General features: G+C 35.0%; 1 protein-coding gene across 10 annotated transcripts in view; it reads left to right on the top strand.

The window, feature by feature from the left end:
- The window catches only part of asb13a.2 (ankyrin repeat and SOCS box containing 13a, tandem duplicate 2), a 170,071-nt gene that overhangs the window by 14,419 nt on the left and 137,342 nt on the right, over positions 1 to 18,310 (top strand). For 3 of the 10 annotated variants that reach the window (XR_012401611.1, XR_012401610.1, XR_012401609.1), the window contains exon 7: positions 6,668 to 6,719. The exons of the other annotated variants lie outside the window; for them this stretch is intronic. The gene's annotated coding sequence lies outside the window, so the exon portion shown is untranslated. The remainder of the gene's footprint in view (positions 1 to 6,667; positions 6,720 to 18,310) is intronic. 10 annotated transcript variants of the gene reach the window in all.

Here is an 18,310-nt window from a genome sequence, read left to right on the forward strand (position 1 = left end):
TTATTATTATTATTGTATTATTATATTTATTTATTACTAACTTGAAGTTCAAAGACAGTCGTTTTGCAAATTTTATGCTTTTATGCAAGTTATTTGCATTTTTTATGAATATTTTATTGATTTCTAAACTTACTAATAGATATACAGTTGAAGTCAGAATTATAAGCCCCCTTTTGAATATTTTTTTTTTCTTTTTTAAATATTTCCCAAATTATATTTAACAGGGCAAGGATATTTTTTATAATAAAGTATTATTTGTTTTATTTCGGCCCTAACCTGCCTAGTTAAACTAATTAACCTAGTTAAGGCTTTAAATGTCACTTTAAACTGTATAAAAGTGTCATGAAAAATATCTAGTAAAATATTATTTACTGTCATCATGGCAACGATAAAATAAATCAGTTATTACAGATGAGTTATTGAAACTATTATGTTCAGAAATGTGTTGAAAAAATCTGCTCTCCGTTAAACAGAATTAGGGAAAAAATAAACATGGTGGCTAATAAATCAGGGGAGCTAACAATTCTGACCTCAACTGTACATGCAAAACATGTGTATGAAAAACTGGTTTTAATCCACAGCATTGTGCTCATAATACATTTACAGTTTTGCATAAAAATAGTTTCAAACTTTTTTCTCTTGAGCCTATATTTGTTCTTCAAACTGAGGTAAATGGCATGACAGGCTAATTTGTAGTCTAAGAAAAGGCTACAGGACATAAAAAAGGCTCAATCTTTTCATCTCAGTTGCTTGTCATTTGGTCAAAAGTGTCTTTAGAAGTCGGTAATTGCAGACGGAGCCCCCCCCCCCCCCCCCCCCCCCCCCCGAGCAACACTTGAGCTTAAGTGCTTCATTCTGGAGTTTGCAGTTCTCATATCTAGAAATCAAACTTTTAACCACTCGTCTGTTTTTATGTAGCGTCTACAAAAACAGTCGAGAGCTCAGACAGTACATAAGACTCAGTCAGAAAGTCATTTTAAATGTCTAGTCTGAAAAATGTGTCGCTGTCCAGCTGAGAGTAACACACACACACACACACACACACACACACTCAGACACGTCATTCGTCTTTGTTTCCTCTTGTCCCTCTTTAATGATCTTACCATCTGTGAGTGTGATTTTTTTTTAAGGGACTCCCTCGATTGGGTTTTAAGCAACAAGCCATAGTGACCTCAACTTTCCATTTTAGCCACTTCTGTCATATTACTTTGAAATTTTTAAAACTGTTTTTCCAGATATTATTTTATTTTGTTGCCATTCATTTCAATGTCAAATGCATGGAAGACCTAAATGGACTCCTATTGTTTTATTTTAATTTGATTAATTTCATTTTATTTTATTTTGCGCCATCATTCCCATTCATTTCAATGTCAAATGCATGGTAAACTTAAATGTACTCTCTTTATTTATTTTTAAGTTTAATTTAATGGAATTTTATTTTATTTTATTTTCATATATTTTTTAACACAATTCATTTCAATGTCGAATACATGGCAGACTTTAAAATGTATTTATTATTTTCTATATCATTTTATTTTATTTCATACAATCATTCCCATTCATTTCAATGTCAGATGCATGGCAGACTTGAATGGACTCTTTTTTTAAATTTATTTATAATTTTTATTTTATTTTATTTTAGTTTATTTTAGTTTAGTTTAGTTCGCATAGTCATTCCCGTTTGTTTTAATGTCAAATGCATGGCAGACTTAAATGGACTCTTTGTATTTTCTTATTAATTTTTTTATTTTTATTTATTTATTATTATTATTATTTTAATTCCTTAAACATTCCTATTCATTTCAATGTAAATTACATGGTTGACTTAAATGGATTTTCTTTTTTTTCTTTTTTTTTTTTACATTTTTTAATTAATAAACAAATTAAATAAATAATTAATTACTTAATTAATCAATTCATTTTATTTTACTTTTTTATTTATTATTTTTAGTAGTAGTATTTTTCTTCTATTTTCACATAAGCGTTCATATTCGTTTCAATGTCAATTGCATGGCTGACTTAAATGGAAAAATCTTTTTATTTATTTATTTATTATTTTATTTTTTATTTATTTGTTTGTTTGTTTGTTTTATTTATTTGTTTATATTTATTAGTAGTAGTAGTAGTAGTATTTTTCTTCCTTTTTTTACGTAGGCATTCCCATTCATTTCAATGTCAATTGCATGACTAACTTAAATGGACGCTTTTTACAGTATTTTATTTAATTAAATTTTATTTTATGTTATTTACGTAAGCATTCACATTCATTTCAGTGTCAATTGAATGGACTCTCTTTATTTTATTTTATTATTTATTTTATCTTATTTTATTTACACAAGTACTCCCATTGATTTACATATCAATTGCATGCAAGACCTCCTAATTCTTATGTCAAGCGTTTACATTTAACACCTTCATCTATCAAAATATCAACTCTCAAAACCAAAACAATAAATCCTCATATCATTCCTCGTAATCATTCTGAATCCACTGAAAGCCCAATATAATAAATCCAATTCTTTATTTATGATACAGAGCCGTTATCACATCAGACATTTAGCTGTTCATGTCTTTTGAAGTGTCTTCATAACATAAATGTGATTTAGTGTTTCCACATGAGACTCTCACTGAGAACAAAGGCTTCACATAAACACGCACATGATTTCTCTATTCATCTGAATTAAACTGCTTAACATGATTCGAGACCACCGCTCACCTGACCTAAATTTTCATCCAAATTCAATTTACTGACCGTAGTGTAGACGTGTAGTACTCGTGCTTTGTGTGCTATGCCACATTGGTTTCTGAGTTCTTGTTTACTCTCTGGCCTAAATCTCACTCTATCATTTTTGGATCAACCCTCAATTAGAAGCTCTCTTTGTAGTCAGCATATTTTGGGAGATTTCTTTCTGTTCGTGAGGCATGAAAAGGCAACGCTAGTCTCGTCTACACAGACATGCCACATCACTGACGTGTTTTACATTTTGTTCTCAGTACATGCAAAGTGAATTAGCACATATTAACAAGGTAGCATGCATTTTTTTTATTATGTATGTACTGCATTACAATCACAAAAAATGACCAATTATATAATAATATAATAATAATAATAATATATATATATATTATATAATAATATATATATATTATTTTTATTTTTATTTATTTATTTATTTATATATATTTAAACACACTACTGGATCCGTTTTTTTTTTTTTTTTTTTTTTTTTTTTTCCAGAAAAAACCCATGTGAACATGGGGAGAACATGCAAATACATAGAAATGCCAACTGACCAAGCCGGGACTCGAACCAGCGACCTTCTTACTGTGAGGCAACAGTGCTAACCACTGAACCACTGCGTCGCCTTTTATTTTATTTTATTAGGCAACATATTTTGGGGAATTTCTTTCTTTTCTTGAGTTACGAACAGCCAACTCCAGTCCCATCTGCAGCACTGACATCCTTTACCTTTCTTTCATGGTGCACACAAGGTGAATCAGTACATTAACAAATAAACAAACCATTCATTTCAAACTCACAAAGAAAAAAACTTATGCAGTCATTTGAGGGGCTTGAAGGCAAATTGTTGTGTGATGCTAAGGAATGATAGCAGAGTACATTAGCGCTCTGGTGCCACTATGGAGCCAAGCTATTTGGTTGTATAATCAGTTTTGAGGTCATATTCGCCACAGGCTCCGCTACTGTGGACTTTTATTGTAGATCACAAGCCTGAAAAACAAAACAAGAACACTATGTGCTCCAGGTAGCTTCTTCTCACTCCTTGAAACCGATAATAAGCCGTTAGCATGGGCGCTAATGACAAGGCGTGTCAGTAGTTCTGAGATAGCGTTTTTGCCTTAGGGTATCAGTCCAGATCTGGCTTTTCAAGTTCACCCCTTGTCTTGATCTTTGGGAGGTCTGTGCTGTAGTAATGAGCACTTCTTGTGTGTTATACAACATCTTTTTGTTGCCTGTTACAAAATAGATGACACAAATACGTTTATAGGTTTGTACTCGAGAACATGATGTTGGAGATGTTTGCGAACAGAATGTGGTTTGTTGTAAATCACCTCTAAACTTGACAGAAAGTCACATTAAGTCAATTTATGGGAGCAAAGTGCACGGAGGAGATTGTAAAGGTGTATTTTCTAAAGGTTATCAATACTGGCATATGGGTTAGTGTTGTATTTTTAATGTTTATCTTGAGCAGTATCCATCTGATAAACTGTTGTCTATAAAATGCAGTAAACTTTGACTACATTTTCGACGTGATAAATGAACAAATCAATCATATAAAATCACCGGAGATTTGCTTATGCTTATTATTATTATTTGCAAAATTAAAGACAATTTTATCAAGATTACAGCTAGACATACCAATCTTTCCTTTAAATCTAAAAAGTAAAATGTTGTCATTTAGAGCAGTGTTTCTCAACCACGTTCCTGGAGGACCAACAGCACTGCACGTTTTGGATGTCTTTATCTGTCGAACCCATTACAGGTCTTTCAGTCTCTGCTAATGAGCTGATGATCTGAATCAGGTGTGGTTGATTAAGGAGACATTTGCTGTGTCCCAATTCACATTATACTACACCCTAATAGTTTGTACATTTTTTTTTTTAAAGGAAAAGTATGTACTTTTAAGTGTGTAACAGAAAAGTATGCAAGCTTTGGCACATGCTTCTTCCTTGTTAACAGATCGCTATGTTGGTTAGTTACATCCCCTGCCAATCACCTTGACACATCATCCACATTTCTTTCATATTTAATTACCTACCTTATTGGAGAAGCAGCAGCAGGATAATCTGCCATTCGTGAGTCTTTTAATGCGGATAAATCTCCTTAGGTCTTTGGGTAATTATGCATTCAGAAGTTAATGTCCAAACATATCTTGATATAAGTTAACATTGTTGTTGCAGATTAAATATAACATGGAAAACACGGTTTAAACATGTTCCAGTTAGATAGATATTAATTACCAGTCATTCAAACATCTATACATAGGCCTCTCTACTTGACTGTTTGTCTTGCGTGTCCGCCATGTTTGTAGTTTGTTCACACATTTTACCCGAGCTTGTAGTTATAAACAGATCCACGTCCAACGTGTAATGTATTGTGGTCAATAGCAGTGGTTAAAGTATGGATGCTTCCAAACTTCAAGGTTTTACCGGAAATAGTACTCTTTGGCATACTCTTTTCAACATACTATGCTTTGGGACATACTTATTCTTCTTTCAAATACTATTTAGGATGGATAGTATGCAATTTGGGATGCAGCGATGGTAAGAGTGCAGTGCTGGTGATCCTCCAGGAACGTGGTTGAGAAACACTGATTTAGAGCATTTTTAAATTAAATGGATAAAAATCATTAAATAATAATATATTAACATAAACTGAATTAAATTGTGTTAATATCATGTCTTCCACAAAAGCACTAAACAGCATAACTATTAAAAATATTAGACACTAAATTAGCATATTAAAATTATTTTTAAATAATTTCTGATATATATATATATATATATATATATATATACTATTTTAATCTCTGTTTTATTATTCTGAATTCATCCATTTTGCTTCACATACTATTTTAATGGGCAGTATTTACTGATCTATAGTAAACATACAATAAGCCAAATTTAAAATGTAAAAGGTTTCCATTTATTTTTCCAAGTATTTTTACATTAAATATAGAAAATCATTAAACAATAATATATTAACATAGACCACATACAGTCTCTTAATATCATGTCTTCCACAAAGCACTAAACGGCATAACTATTAATAATATTTGACACCAAATTAACATATTAAAATGATTTCTGAGGTATACAGTATATATATTTATATATTATAAGAGTTATACTATTAAATGGTAAATGCACTATTTTTATATCTACCTGCCATATGAGTGTTAGTCTGTGTTGTATTATTCTGAATTCATCCATCCATTTTGTTTCACATACTATTTTAATGGCCAGTAATTACTATGGTAAGCTATAGTAAACATACAGTATGCCTGGATCTAAAATCACATACTCTGTAAAGCAAGTCCTTGCTTAAATTAATACTTTACTTTATAACTTCTAAAAAGTTTGTTCTGTAGAAAATTAATGTGTGTAGTATGAATATAATGCCAATTGCACTGTATCACTTCAATTTGACTTAATATTTCGAAGAATAAAACAATGCTTGGAAATGCTGCTTGATTTAAGAATTTTGTAAATATTTGTTTTAGAAAGTAGACAAAACTCTAAGCAAGTACATAAAATGTTTTGTAGTGTATTAAACAGACAATCATTACTATGAGAATCGGTTATCATGTAGTTGTAGAAGTAAAGGGACCATCAAAATAAAGTGATACTGTGCAATCGGCATTACATTCATACTACACACATTCATTTTATACAGAACACACTTTTCGGGAGTTTTAAGTATTAATTTAAACAAGGACTTGCTTTTACAGAGTATAGATCCAGGCTTACTGTATGTTTACAATAACTATTTTATGGCCTATTTAACAAATTCAGACTCCTTTTGTCACATACAGTGTTTGACCTACTATATAGGTGTAGTTTGCCATGTTCAGGGGAGCTACTGATTAGCATGTTCATTTGAATCAGGTGTTGTGTGTCTAATGGGAAAGGACACTCTTTGTTTCAGTATACTTCATCTGATGAAGTTTGGCATCAACACAGCACCACTCCAGCTCAAGGTAAACACTAGCAGACCCCCAGACGCCACCCTACAAAGTTTGATGCTGTTATGGAGATGATGTTTTATATGCTTGAAAATAAATAGACTCCAAAGAAACCGTTTATGATTTAAAAATAAAAAGGCAGACAGCTCTATCTCGCTTTGTCAATCTGGAAATGTTTGTGTTATATTTGGACGTGCCCACTAAAACACGCACACCAACAAGTTGATTTAACATAAACTAATCCGACATGAATCAAAGTGGTGCCGTGTGCGTGGTACAGGGTTGTTTAAAGATTGGATTAGCACCGAGATAAGAGCCTCTATAAAATGCTGCTTGATGCCAAGCTGGCTAGAAATAAGTCTATCTGAGAAAGGCCATGTCGCTCTTTCAGCAAGCTTTTTATATGAGCTAATAGGCCCGTGTGTATTTTTGTATTTTGTGCCAGATCTGCACCTGATGTTTTGTGAGATTGTAATTCCAGAATTCATTGCATGCATTCTTGTCTTCGTAGCTCACCTTCTTTCTGTGGCTCAGATAAAATAAAACGTCCACTAACAGGGTGAATCAAGGCAGGCAAATAAAGCAATTGTGTACTTTGGAGGCTTTATGAGAGTTTTCTGTGCCGTCCAGGTTTGGTAGAATCTGTAAGCACGTGTTTGCTCCGTGCGCCTGATATTTCAAGTGCTTCGTGGACATTAATGGAGTCATAAGTCATTCGTTTCTGCTTTGTTTGCATTTTGGGTTTTATTATGGCTTTTAGTGCATTATTCAGTGCTCCTTTAGGGCGTTTGTGGATCTGTTTTGTCTCAAAACTGACCTAGAGAGGACCTGACACCTCACGATACTACAAATCCTTCATTGGTTTGACCTGAAATCCTGGCTGTCTGTTTGAGCTGTAATTCCACTGAAGCGTTATTGACATGTTTCCATTGAATCTTATTATTTATTTATTTATTTAAAAAAAAATTGGTATATAAATGTAAATAGCACAGTGTGTTAAAGGAATAGTTCAGCCCAAAATGAAAATTGCTTCATTATTATTTCACTTATGTGGTTTTAAACATTTATGAGATTCGTTCTTCTGTTTAAAACAAAAGAAGATATTTTGAAAAATGTTGGGGACCCCATGTAGGAGATACTATAGAAGTCAATAGGTGTGTCCCAAATTGCACTGTTATGCACTATCCTACAACATTATGTAGTATAAATAGGGAAAGTAGTGCGTTCACACTAAAAACTCTAAAAATAATTAATCAATCAGTCATTCATCTGTTAAAATGTAGTGTAGAATGTTGGACACTTCACACACTTGATGACCGCTGCTTTGATCATGTAGTGGAAGGGGTGGATCTTTCAGACGCTCATGTTGAATGACTTTATTTAATTTGGATTGTGAAAGCAAAATTCTACTATGAGAGTGATTATACCATCTCTCGATGGTGATTGCAGTTATACTCATGGCAGGTGTTATTTGGTAGTTTGGTCATTTATTCCGCTAATTTGGCAACCGTGAAACGATATCTGGGAAACGGTTTGAATTTCCGTTTAGAAAAAAAAACCTTAGTGTCCCAGTTGGGATGACACTGCATACATATACTGTGCTTTTGAGTGTGTAAGCACACAAGTACATAGTGTATAAGTCAAGTAAAGTTTATTTATAGAGCACTTGCTGTACAGAAAATATACAACAAAATAAACATAATAGTATAAAAAATACAGCATAAACTATAGCTAAACTACCTAAAAGGCACATCAATTAAAATAACCAGTTATTAGGATCAATTGTCAAATGCCAGCAAAAAAGAAAAGAGTATTAAGAGCTGATTTAAAGGAGAACCCTTTTAAGTGGGGCAAGACCATTTAGAGATTTATAAACAAATAAAATAATTGTAAACTATATTCTAAAAGGAACTGGCAACCAATGAAGCGAAGCTAACACGGGGGAAAGGTGGTCTTATGTGCAAGTACCAATTAACAGGCCTGCCTCATCTTTTTGCACCATTTACAAATAGGCAATAGCTGACCTGCTACTCCTCACATGCAGTGCATTACAGTAATCTAACCAAGTGGTCATGAAAGCATGGATTACTGTGGTTTTTGGTATATATTGCCTTCGTTTTGCTAGTTGCCTTATAGTTGAAAAAAAAAGCTAGATTTAACTACTTCTCTAATCTGACTCGAATTTCACTCCTAAATTTGTGACCGTAGGCTTAAAATGCTGTGCTAACGATCCCATATTGAATAGAGGAGTCCCAACGCTACCTTCTAAAAAGCATTACTTCTGTTTTGTTTTCATTAAAACTTAAAAAATGTAAGATATTAGTGTGCCATTTGAGATGCAGCTAATCTTTCTCAGCAACCAGGATTTTTCACATTATCTTCACCCATAGATGTGCATTGTAGGATAAAACAATATCGTGGACATCAATGGGTTCATCAATTTTCTTTTTTTAGTGAGCCATCCTTTTGAGTAACCAATGAATTATGACTTGCAATGACTTGCGCTTCAGGATGGGTTTGCAAAAACATACTGTAACTGTGTTGACAGTGATGTAACTACTGTCAGCAAGACATCTGCGGGCAATATATATGTATGTTCATTTTAAATATTACAGAATAACTTAGAAAATTACCCATGACAAATTTAATAAACAAGGTTTAGTATATATTCGGCCCACACCCCTTAAGTTTGATTTTTGGCCCTTTATAGAAAAAAGTTTGGCCACCTTTGTTTAAAATGGTGTGAAAACAGCTAAAAACACGGTATTAGACATGTTAGACAAATAGTTTTTAATGTCACTCAGTATAGAAATCCTACATGTCCTCATGAGTTTCATCCTGGATTAGATCAGATTAGCTGTTTATATACAGTAGTTACCATCTGAACATCTACATGTTTTTTTAAATTGTCCTAGAACAAGAATGGATGGTTTTCAATAGTTTTAGGTCAGTTTTGATCCACTTCAAATGTTACTACTTGAGATATCAGCATGTAGATGGTCATATCTCCATTGTTTTCCCCTTGAATTCCTTGCATGCATTAGTAAAGTGTGTGTATATAGGTAAACTAGGGACAGTTGCTTGACGCAGCTGCTGGGTCCATCACTATCCATCCCGTCATGCTATGGGACACCACCTCACATTCTTTCAATTTCTGAAGTCACACAAAACCCCAGAGGTCACCCAGAACACACTGTGGGGACATGACCCTTGTAAACCTGCTTTCCCCATGTGTTAGCCTTTTAGCATTAGCATTCATGCTTAAAACCTTCCCGTAAAGGCGGCCATATGGTGCGATCAAACCGCTGCTTTTCTTCCAGCTTTGAACACATATTCCCCTCTGGAATATGATCTTCAAAGAGCTAACGCTAAACAGTTGTAGCCTCTCCTTAGAAGATCCCAATAAAATCATAGTGATTGTAAAGTGAAGGATTAAGCGTGTAATTTCTTTATAGCTATTCAAGATATAAAAAAATGTAGGTGTAAGAATTGACTTAAACAGCTTTAACCTCTATGTCATGGGTCGTAAATACTCTAGTGTAGCAGTAATGATAATTAATGTACTTTTTTGCATGTGTGAGAAACCTTTTGTTAAACAGCTATCAGAATGACAAAGCTAGTCAAATTGCATGGTTATGCTGTACTATGTTAGCAAATATAAACCGCAATACACATGCTAGACATATAACAAAGTTCCCTCACAACTCAAACACATAATTAACTCAAAAAAAGCTATCAATTCATGCTAACTGAATGCGTTTCACACTAGCAGCCTGACTGACACATTGGCTGATTTACAACACTGCTTCTTGTGGTTTCAAGGCACACACTTGCGTAACGTCTGGGGCGCTCGCATTGTGGTTTGGGAGCAAATGTGCATATGCTGCCTCTGTGAAAATAAATGTCATATTAGTGAGAGGAATCATATTCTCTGGATCTGAAGTGTGAAATTATTAAAAAAAAGGATTCTCCTTTTTCCACAGCGGGCGTTATGCCTGTGTCAGCTGAGCCTGTCAGCAAACCAGACCAAGAGTAAGCAGATATTGGATTAAATGAGAGTGTGTGGACTCAAAAATGCAGTTTAGAGACATCACTGTCCAACCTAAAATCAACCTGAAGTCAAATATCAGCGTCATGTTACACCTTGATGTTGTGTGGACGCTACCACTATGACATCTATCAGATGTTGTATTTCAGTCATTTTCCAACACAACCTCAAATCAACCAAATATTAACATCTAATGATGTTACACCTTGACGTTGTATGGATGTTACCACTATGACATCTATCAGACGTTGGATTTTGGTCAATTTCCAGCACAACTTAAACTCAACCAAATATCAACGTCTAATCATGTTACACCTTGACGTAGTGTGGACGTTACCACTTTGACATCGAACAGACTTTGGATTTCAGTCACTTTCTAACACAACCTAAACTTAACCAAATATCAACGTCTAATCATGTTACACTTTGATGTTGTGTGGACGTTACCACTTTGACATCTATCAGACCTTGGATTTTGGTCACTTTCCAACACAACCTAAACTCAACCAAATATCAACGTCTAATCATGTTACACTTTGATGTTGTGTGGACGTTACCACTTTGACATCTATCAGACCTTGGATTTTGGTCACTTTCCAACACAACCTAAAATCAACTAAATATCAACATCTAATCATGTTACACCTTGACGTAGTGTGGACGTTACCACTTTGACATCTATCAGACGTTGGATTTCGGTCACTTTCCAACACAACCTAAAAATAACCAAATATCAGCGTCTAATCACGTTAAACCTTGACGCTGTGTGGACGTTACCACTATGACATCTATCACACCTTGGATTTTGGTCACTTTCCAGCACAACCTAAAATCAACCAAATATCAACGTCTAATCATGTTACAACGTGATAGTGGACGTTACCACTATGACATCTATCAGACGTCGGATTTTGGTCAATTTACAGCACAATCTAAACTCAAATATCAATGTCTCATCATGTTACACCTTAATGTTTTGTGGACCCTACCACCATGACATCAATCAGACGTTGGAATTTGGTCACTTTCCAACACAACATTGTAATTTGACGTCGTTTTTGGATGTCAAAATAACATTGCTCTTAGACGTTGGCTAAATATTAAATTTTGGACATCTGACTGCATGACCTAAAGCTAAACTATTATTAACGTCTTATAACGTTATGTGCCTGCTGGGTTGTTAGCATGACTAAATTGTCTAAATCTCAGTTTTCTGAATCACATTTTCATGTTTCCTGTGATCAGTCAGAGAGTGCTGTTCTGGTTTCAACTTAAAGCTTTACTCCCTCGCTCACACAATGATAGTGATGACAGAGATGTTTTGAGTGTGTGTGTGGCCGAATGGCCTTGAAACAGGGGCAGGTGTGAGTCTTTATGCTTTTAGAAACAGTAAGCAGAGGTCAGAGGCTAAGTTGTGAATGAAGCGATCAGGTGTGCAGCTTTTTCAGCTGCAGGTTTTAAGGTGCAAACATGACACTTTCTGCATTGACCTCTGACCATTAGGTCCAGATGATGGCTAACCTGCAAGCCCAACATTTAAGTTTGTTCTGCTTGAATTCTTCATATTTGGTTAGATAATTGTATGAAGACAAAACGAGGAAAGCTTTGGGTTATTGTTACATTAAACCCTCCTGTCATGTTCACATCTCACCCCTTACTTTAGAGTTTGTGTTTAACATGAATTTATAGAATTTGAATTAAAATAACTGCTGTAAAAGTACACATAGGCACTGAAAATGTATTATAAAATGAACAATAGATGACCGAAATCAAAATACTTTGTTTCATTACTAATAGACAGCTCGCTAAAGTAACTATCACTGGGTCTGATCAAAGAAATTGAATCCATTTGAATGATTTATCAACCAGCAAAGCACAAACAAACTGCATCCTTTCTAGTGGTGGGCCATGCTGTGTTAACGCGAGACTTTTATCACACGAAAATTTAACAACTTTTATCGCTGTTAATCATTTTCAAAGTTGGGTTGGGAGCTGGGTCTATTCTGTGCAAGCTATAATGATTTTCACCTTGATATTTGAGTGTCGAAAAATATGGCGCAAATTTCTACATGACGGTAATAGTTTGACTGTGGTGTTTACTTCATTAATGCCACATATATATGAATACTCCACGTGTCTTAGTTCCATTTAGCTCAGTTATGACTTTAGTCAGATTAAGGTAATCAAAAAGCGGTGTTTCAAGCTTATGTATAGGCCTACAGTGTAAAGTTTACATTTAACTGAATAAACATTTAGGAAACACAAGTCCATCTTATTGAACATAATTTATTTTCATGACCAATTTTCATAGTAGAACAGTTTCTCAAGCAGTTTGTGATGCATTTTGGAAACAGGAGATAAGCACCTGGTCTAATGCGCCACCTGGCTTGAGAAACCCGTTTTCAAAGACATATATTTAGTCATTATTTGGGTAGCACACATATTCTGAATGCTTTCGGCAGAATGTAAATGAGCCATTTTATTCTAGATTAATCTTGATTAATTCCAAGATTACAGTGAGATTAATCTAGATTTCAAAAAATTATTTATGCCCACCTATAATCCTTTCATACATACATACATAAACACTGAAAAAATATATATTAATTGGATTTATTCAATTTCTTAAGGTAAGTGCTTGCAAACAATTTATATTGCCTGAATCTAGACAAACAAATTGAGTTGAACAATATTGAATTGAATTAGTGTTTAAAATCAGCCCATATAAATAGTTTTCAGTAAATATGTAATTGTAACTATTTTAAAACTGAATCAAAACATTCTCCTACATGATTATTTTGCTTTAAAAAAAGACAATCAAGGGTCTGAATGTATGAATTGTACTTTCCATTCAAAGTTTCCAGAGCACAGGCATCTCGATCTTCTTCTGACAATTAAACCCCTTAACTTGACATGGGGTCTTAAAAACACATCTCGTGCCAGTACACTCAGAAAACAGTGCCAGTCTAGACATGGTCTAACCTCCAGGAAACAATCTTTTAACATATGCATGCCTCCTAATGCATTTACAATCTGCCACCATCAGTAAAGCACAACATTTTGTATGTAAGTCTGTATAAGTGAAGCCAATGAATCCATTCATCAGCGTTCACTCTGTTTCTTAATGGTAATGATGCTCTTTTTGGACGCTCTGATCTCGAATTTTACCACTGATGTGAATGCCACATTGTTTTCCCCTTGACTTCATCTCTTTTGGTCGTCTTCTTATGTAACCCCCCTGTTTCCAGACTTCAAACCCAAATAACGGTGTGATAATTGAACATGTCTAAGCATTTCTCTTTCTTTGTGTTATTAACATACCTGGTGTCAGTCAGTCATAGCAGTATTAAAGTCTACCGTTGAGGCGGATTTTCACCTGATACTTTATATGAGTGGAGCAGATGTTGTTTTGGTTGAAATAATTTAATTCAAAGCAGGTAATTAGATTGGTATCTGTCATGCAAGCTGAAGCTCTTATTGTTGACTGCCAGACGGTCTCTGATACTATATTTACAACAAAGGCCTTTTTGAATTACAGCCATTAAGCGTGGAATTTGCCCTCAAATGTTGTTGAAACCTGCCTAACAGTTTTCTGACTGTAAAATTCACACTGTTGCATGTGGTTAATTTGAAGCTCTCTGCATGCACTGCTGCATTATTATGCAGATATGGAAAAAATATTAAGAGGCTGCTGGAAATTTCTTAGTTTCTTTCTTGATTAATTAGGTATAGATTTGAGTAAAGCATTTATTTTTATTAAAAAATATTAGTATAACATTAACACTGCTTTTCGTTTTTTTTTTTTGAATTTATTAGTTATAGGCCCAATTCCATAAGCCCTTTCCCTTACCCCTCGATTTACGCGTTCACATGAAGTGGTTGGGGTGTCCTAATTTTTTTTAGCCTGAAGGCGTAGGGCTAATGGGAAGGGCTAGATATGTTTTCAGAATCTAAAAGGCGCTCTGGGATTCATCTGGCTGGTTAACAGAAGTCGTTTAGTAGTTTATAATTGCGAAATCGCTGGAGATAATTTCAGTAAGCCACCATGTTCTTCTCCATTCATATTCTTCTCATTAAGGCCGAACGTCTAACTAGTTTTGAGGGTACTCCAAGAACCTTTTCATGTATCTAAAACACATGCATTTATGTGTATTTGATGACACTTGTGTGTGTATGTGTGTCTGTGCATTTAAGCAATACAACAACATGTGGATTTTGACTCCCTGTCTTTTACAGGCATATGAGGACACAGTTTGACCTAATCATCTGGCTGTTGTACAACCAATACGATGAAATTGTGCAATGAGGAAAGTCTGTTACTCCAATCACTCTTGCTGATCATGATTTATTAACTGAGCATGATAGTTTACATTTTACCTACCGTTCAGCTGTGTTACCTAACTTTAATGGGGCAGAAACAATACATACAGTATGCATTCATAAGCTAGTTGGCACAATAATTTGTAGGTGTATCCATTCATTAAAAGCTTAAGACCAATTAACAATTGGAAATGCATCTGCATGGCTGCTGGCGTGATTGTTGAAGCAGAGGCCGTGCCGCTGACTCGCTCTGATCTACTTGTAGACTGTAATTTGCTGGATTTATGGCCGGCTTGCCTTCGCTTTACTCTGACATCTGCTGTGGCTAGACATTCAATTTCAGCTGTTGCGTCACACATACATGCTCTCAGACCAAACTCCGTGTGCCGGTTCCTACATCGGCAACTTTCAGACAAAGAAGCCTTTCACTGTGACATCAGTTTTCAATTCTGACTGCCAGACGCTCTTTGGGCCCATAAACAGAAATCGGCACTGACTTGAGGCCTGCTGTACAGCGTTCTCAGGGTCAGTCTGACTTTGTTCTTTAGTCTTGCGTGTGAGAACAACTTTGAGGTATCAGAGGAAATGTAAATATGTCTAGATGTTTAATCCTAGGAGTGGAAACCCTGATCACACCTGTAATACTTACTTTACTTACTCCCAGGGCCATTCATATCGCAGTTGATATTTAGCCGCACCATATTGGTGTTTCGTAACATCTAGTTTTTATAAAGTGGGTTGTTAGCCCAATGCGCAATCCCCAGCCTCGAGGACCAGGACATACACACATACACTGGACAATTTAGCTAACCCAATTAACCATGCGCATGTCTTAAGACTGTGGGGGAAACCCACGCAAACACAGGGAGAACATAAGAAGTCCACACAGAAATGCCTACTGACCCAGCGGGGCTTCTTGCTGTGAGGCGACAGCACTACCCACTGCGTCACTGTGTAACTTACACCTATAATACACTGTAAAATATACAGATTCCAAAGAACTATTCTTGTAAATTACACAGTATTTAACTGTAATATGAACTGTATTTTACTGTAGGACTGTCATGCAGTGTTACTGTATTTAAATACCTGCATTGTGAAAAATACTATATAATGTACACTATCAGAAATAAAGGTACAGGAGCTGTCTCTGGGGCAGTACCTTTCAAAAGATATATATTTGTACCCAAAGAGTTCACAATGGTACCTCAAAGGTGCATATTAGTACCCAAATGTACCTAAAATGTACCTTTGAGGTACCATTATGGATCCTTCAGGTACAAATATGCACCTTTTGAGAAGAGCTCCTGTACCTATATTTCTGAGAGTGAATGGTAAAGATATAAAAATTCATATACAGCAAGATAAATAGCGCTGTAAATATAAATGCAGTATTTTTGCTGTAATTGATTTACAGTAACTTACTGTAGGTTCTACAGGAAATTGTCAATTGTTTAATAATATCATTGAACCGTTTTGGATTCCTTAAAGAACCTTTCAGTCATCTGTTCTTAAAAAAAACCTTTTTGTAAATGTAAATGTTCTTGGAATGTTAAAGTTTCTTTGTGAAACTATCAATAATAAGCAATCCTTTTACTTAAGAGTGTAACATCAACAAAAAAGCCTGTGTTTGTGTTAGAGTTCTTTAAATGGATTAGTCAATGTCTTTATCTTTTATCAACTGCAAAAAGTAATAGTAAAGTGAAACAATATGCTTCTTATAAAATCAGAAGGACTTTTGTTTTACATTTACTTTTATTCAAAGTGACTTAGAAATAAGGATAAAAGAAGCACTTCAAATCACCAAGGAGTAGCAGTATATACAGAAAATGCTATGACAAGTCTATAAGGCCATACGCAACTGAGTTTTTCCTCCTTAAAAAAATGGCATCATGGAAATACAAAAATGCTCTAAGCACCATCAATAGTAATACAAAGCAACAGCTACCGATATGCTCCTAACCGTAAAACTTTGTTGACTTATCAAAAGCCTAAAACAAAAGAGTTATTATCGGTCCCGATTGGCTGCTTTCTGATTCATCTGTTTAAAAATCACAGACACGCTAAAAACTACGGTTTCGCCTGGTTTGTAACTACTCAAACCCCAGCGTTTTTGAAAATCTTCATCGTAAAGGTAGTTTTCAAAAGATTTTGGTTTCAGTGACCTGAGACTGTGTTTGCATGATGAACGACCAAACTGAGTACAAAAAGCTGCGGTATTGAAAATACCCTTGTTCATGTGGATAGAGCCTAAATTACTTTTAAATGATTTCTTAAAATAACTTAACTATACTCCACTCACCTGTGTGGAGCACACGCAGAATTGCTTAATGTTTTTTTCCAGAAACATGGAGTGTTGATAAAGTGTCTGGTGCATACGGAGAGGAAAGAGAGTCACCTGAAGGGAAGCTCGGGGAATTTATCTATTCCTTCTGTTTTGTTATAGTTATCGTCCCTGCTTTGAATCAACCTTTAGCCCTTTTTAAAGTGATTTTCAGATCAGTATTTTTTATTCGCTTCCTATATCGTTAAAAACGATAACCTAGCACTGACATACCACTATTTTACAATCAGATTTGTAGTGGTAGATGTATTTTTTGTGTTGTATTTACTGTGTTTGCATGTGAGCAAACGGCCAAACCGCAAAAAACACCCTAGTTCGTGTGGATGGAGCCTAAGTTAGTTTAAATGTTTTCTTAAAATGACTTAAATATAATCTACTCACCCCACGTGTTGATAAAGTGCCTGGTGCATACGGAGTGACACCTACAGGAGGCTTGAGGAATTTATTTATTCTTTTTGTTTTGTTAGAGTTATCGTCCTTGCTTTAAATCAACCTTTAATCCTATTTAGAGTGAATTTTGGGTCAGTATCGCTTCCTATGTCGCTAAACGATAACCTATCACTATTTCACAATCAGATTTGTAGGCGCTAGATGTATTTTTTTTTTTTGTTCCATCTTCTATATGAAACATCCTTGATTGTGATGCAAAACACATGCTGCCCTTTTACGACCTGGTAATCCGAGCGCCTGCGTGAGCATAAAACATGGACATTTTAGAAAGGTTAGAGCAATAAAGCACTTTTGTTAATTATCAGAGCACAGAAAAGTGCACGTGAGGCCTCGAGGGTCCGCATCCATCCAAGCTGCCCAAAGGAAGAGAGGCTTCAGGGCCAAGACACTGGGGTTAACCGCTTCTCGGAAAATGCACTGAAGCTGAGCGAGTGTGATATGGCT

This window comes from Danio rerio, chromosome 4 (assembly GCF_049306965.1).
Source record: "Danio rerio strain Tuebingen ecotype United States chromosome 4, GRCz12tu, whole genome shotgun sequence".
In the NCBI taxonomy this organism is placed as follows: Eukaryota; Metazoa; Chordata; class Actinopteri; order Cypriniformes; family Danionidae; genus Danio; species Danio rerio.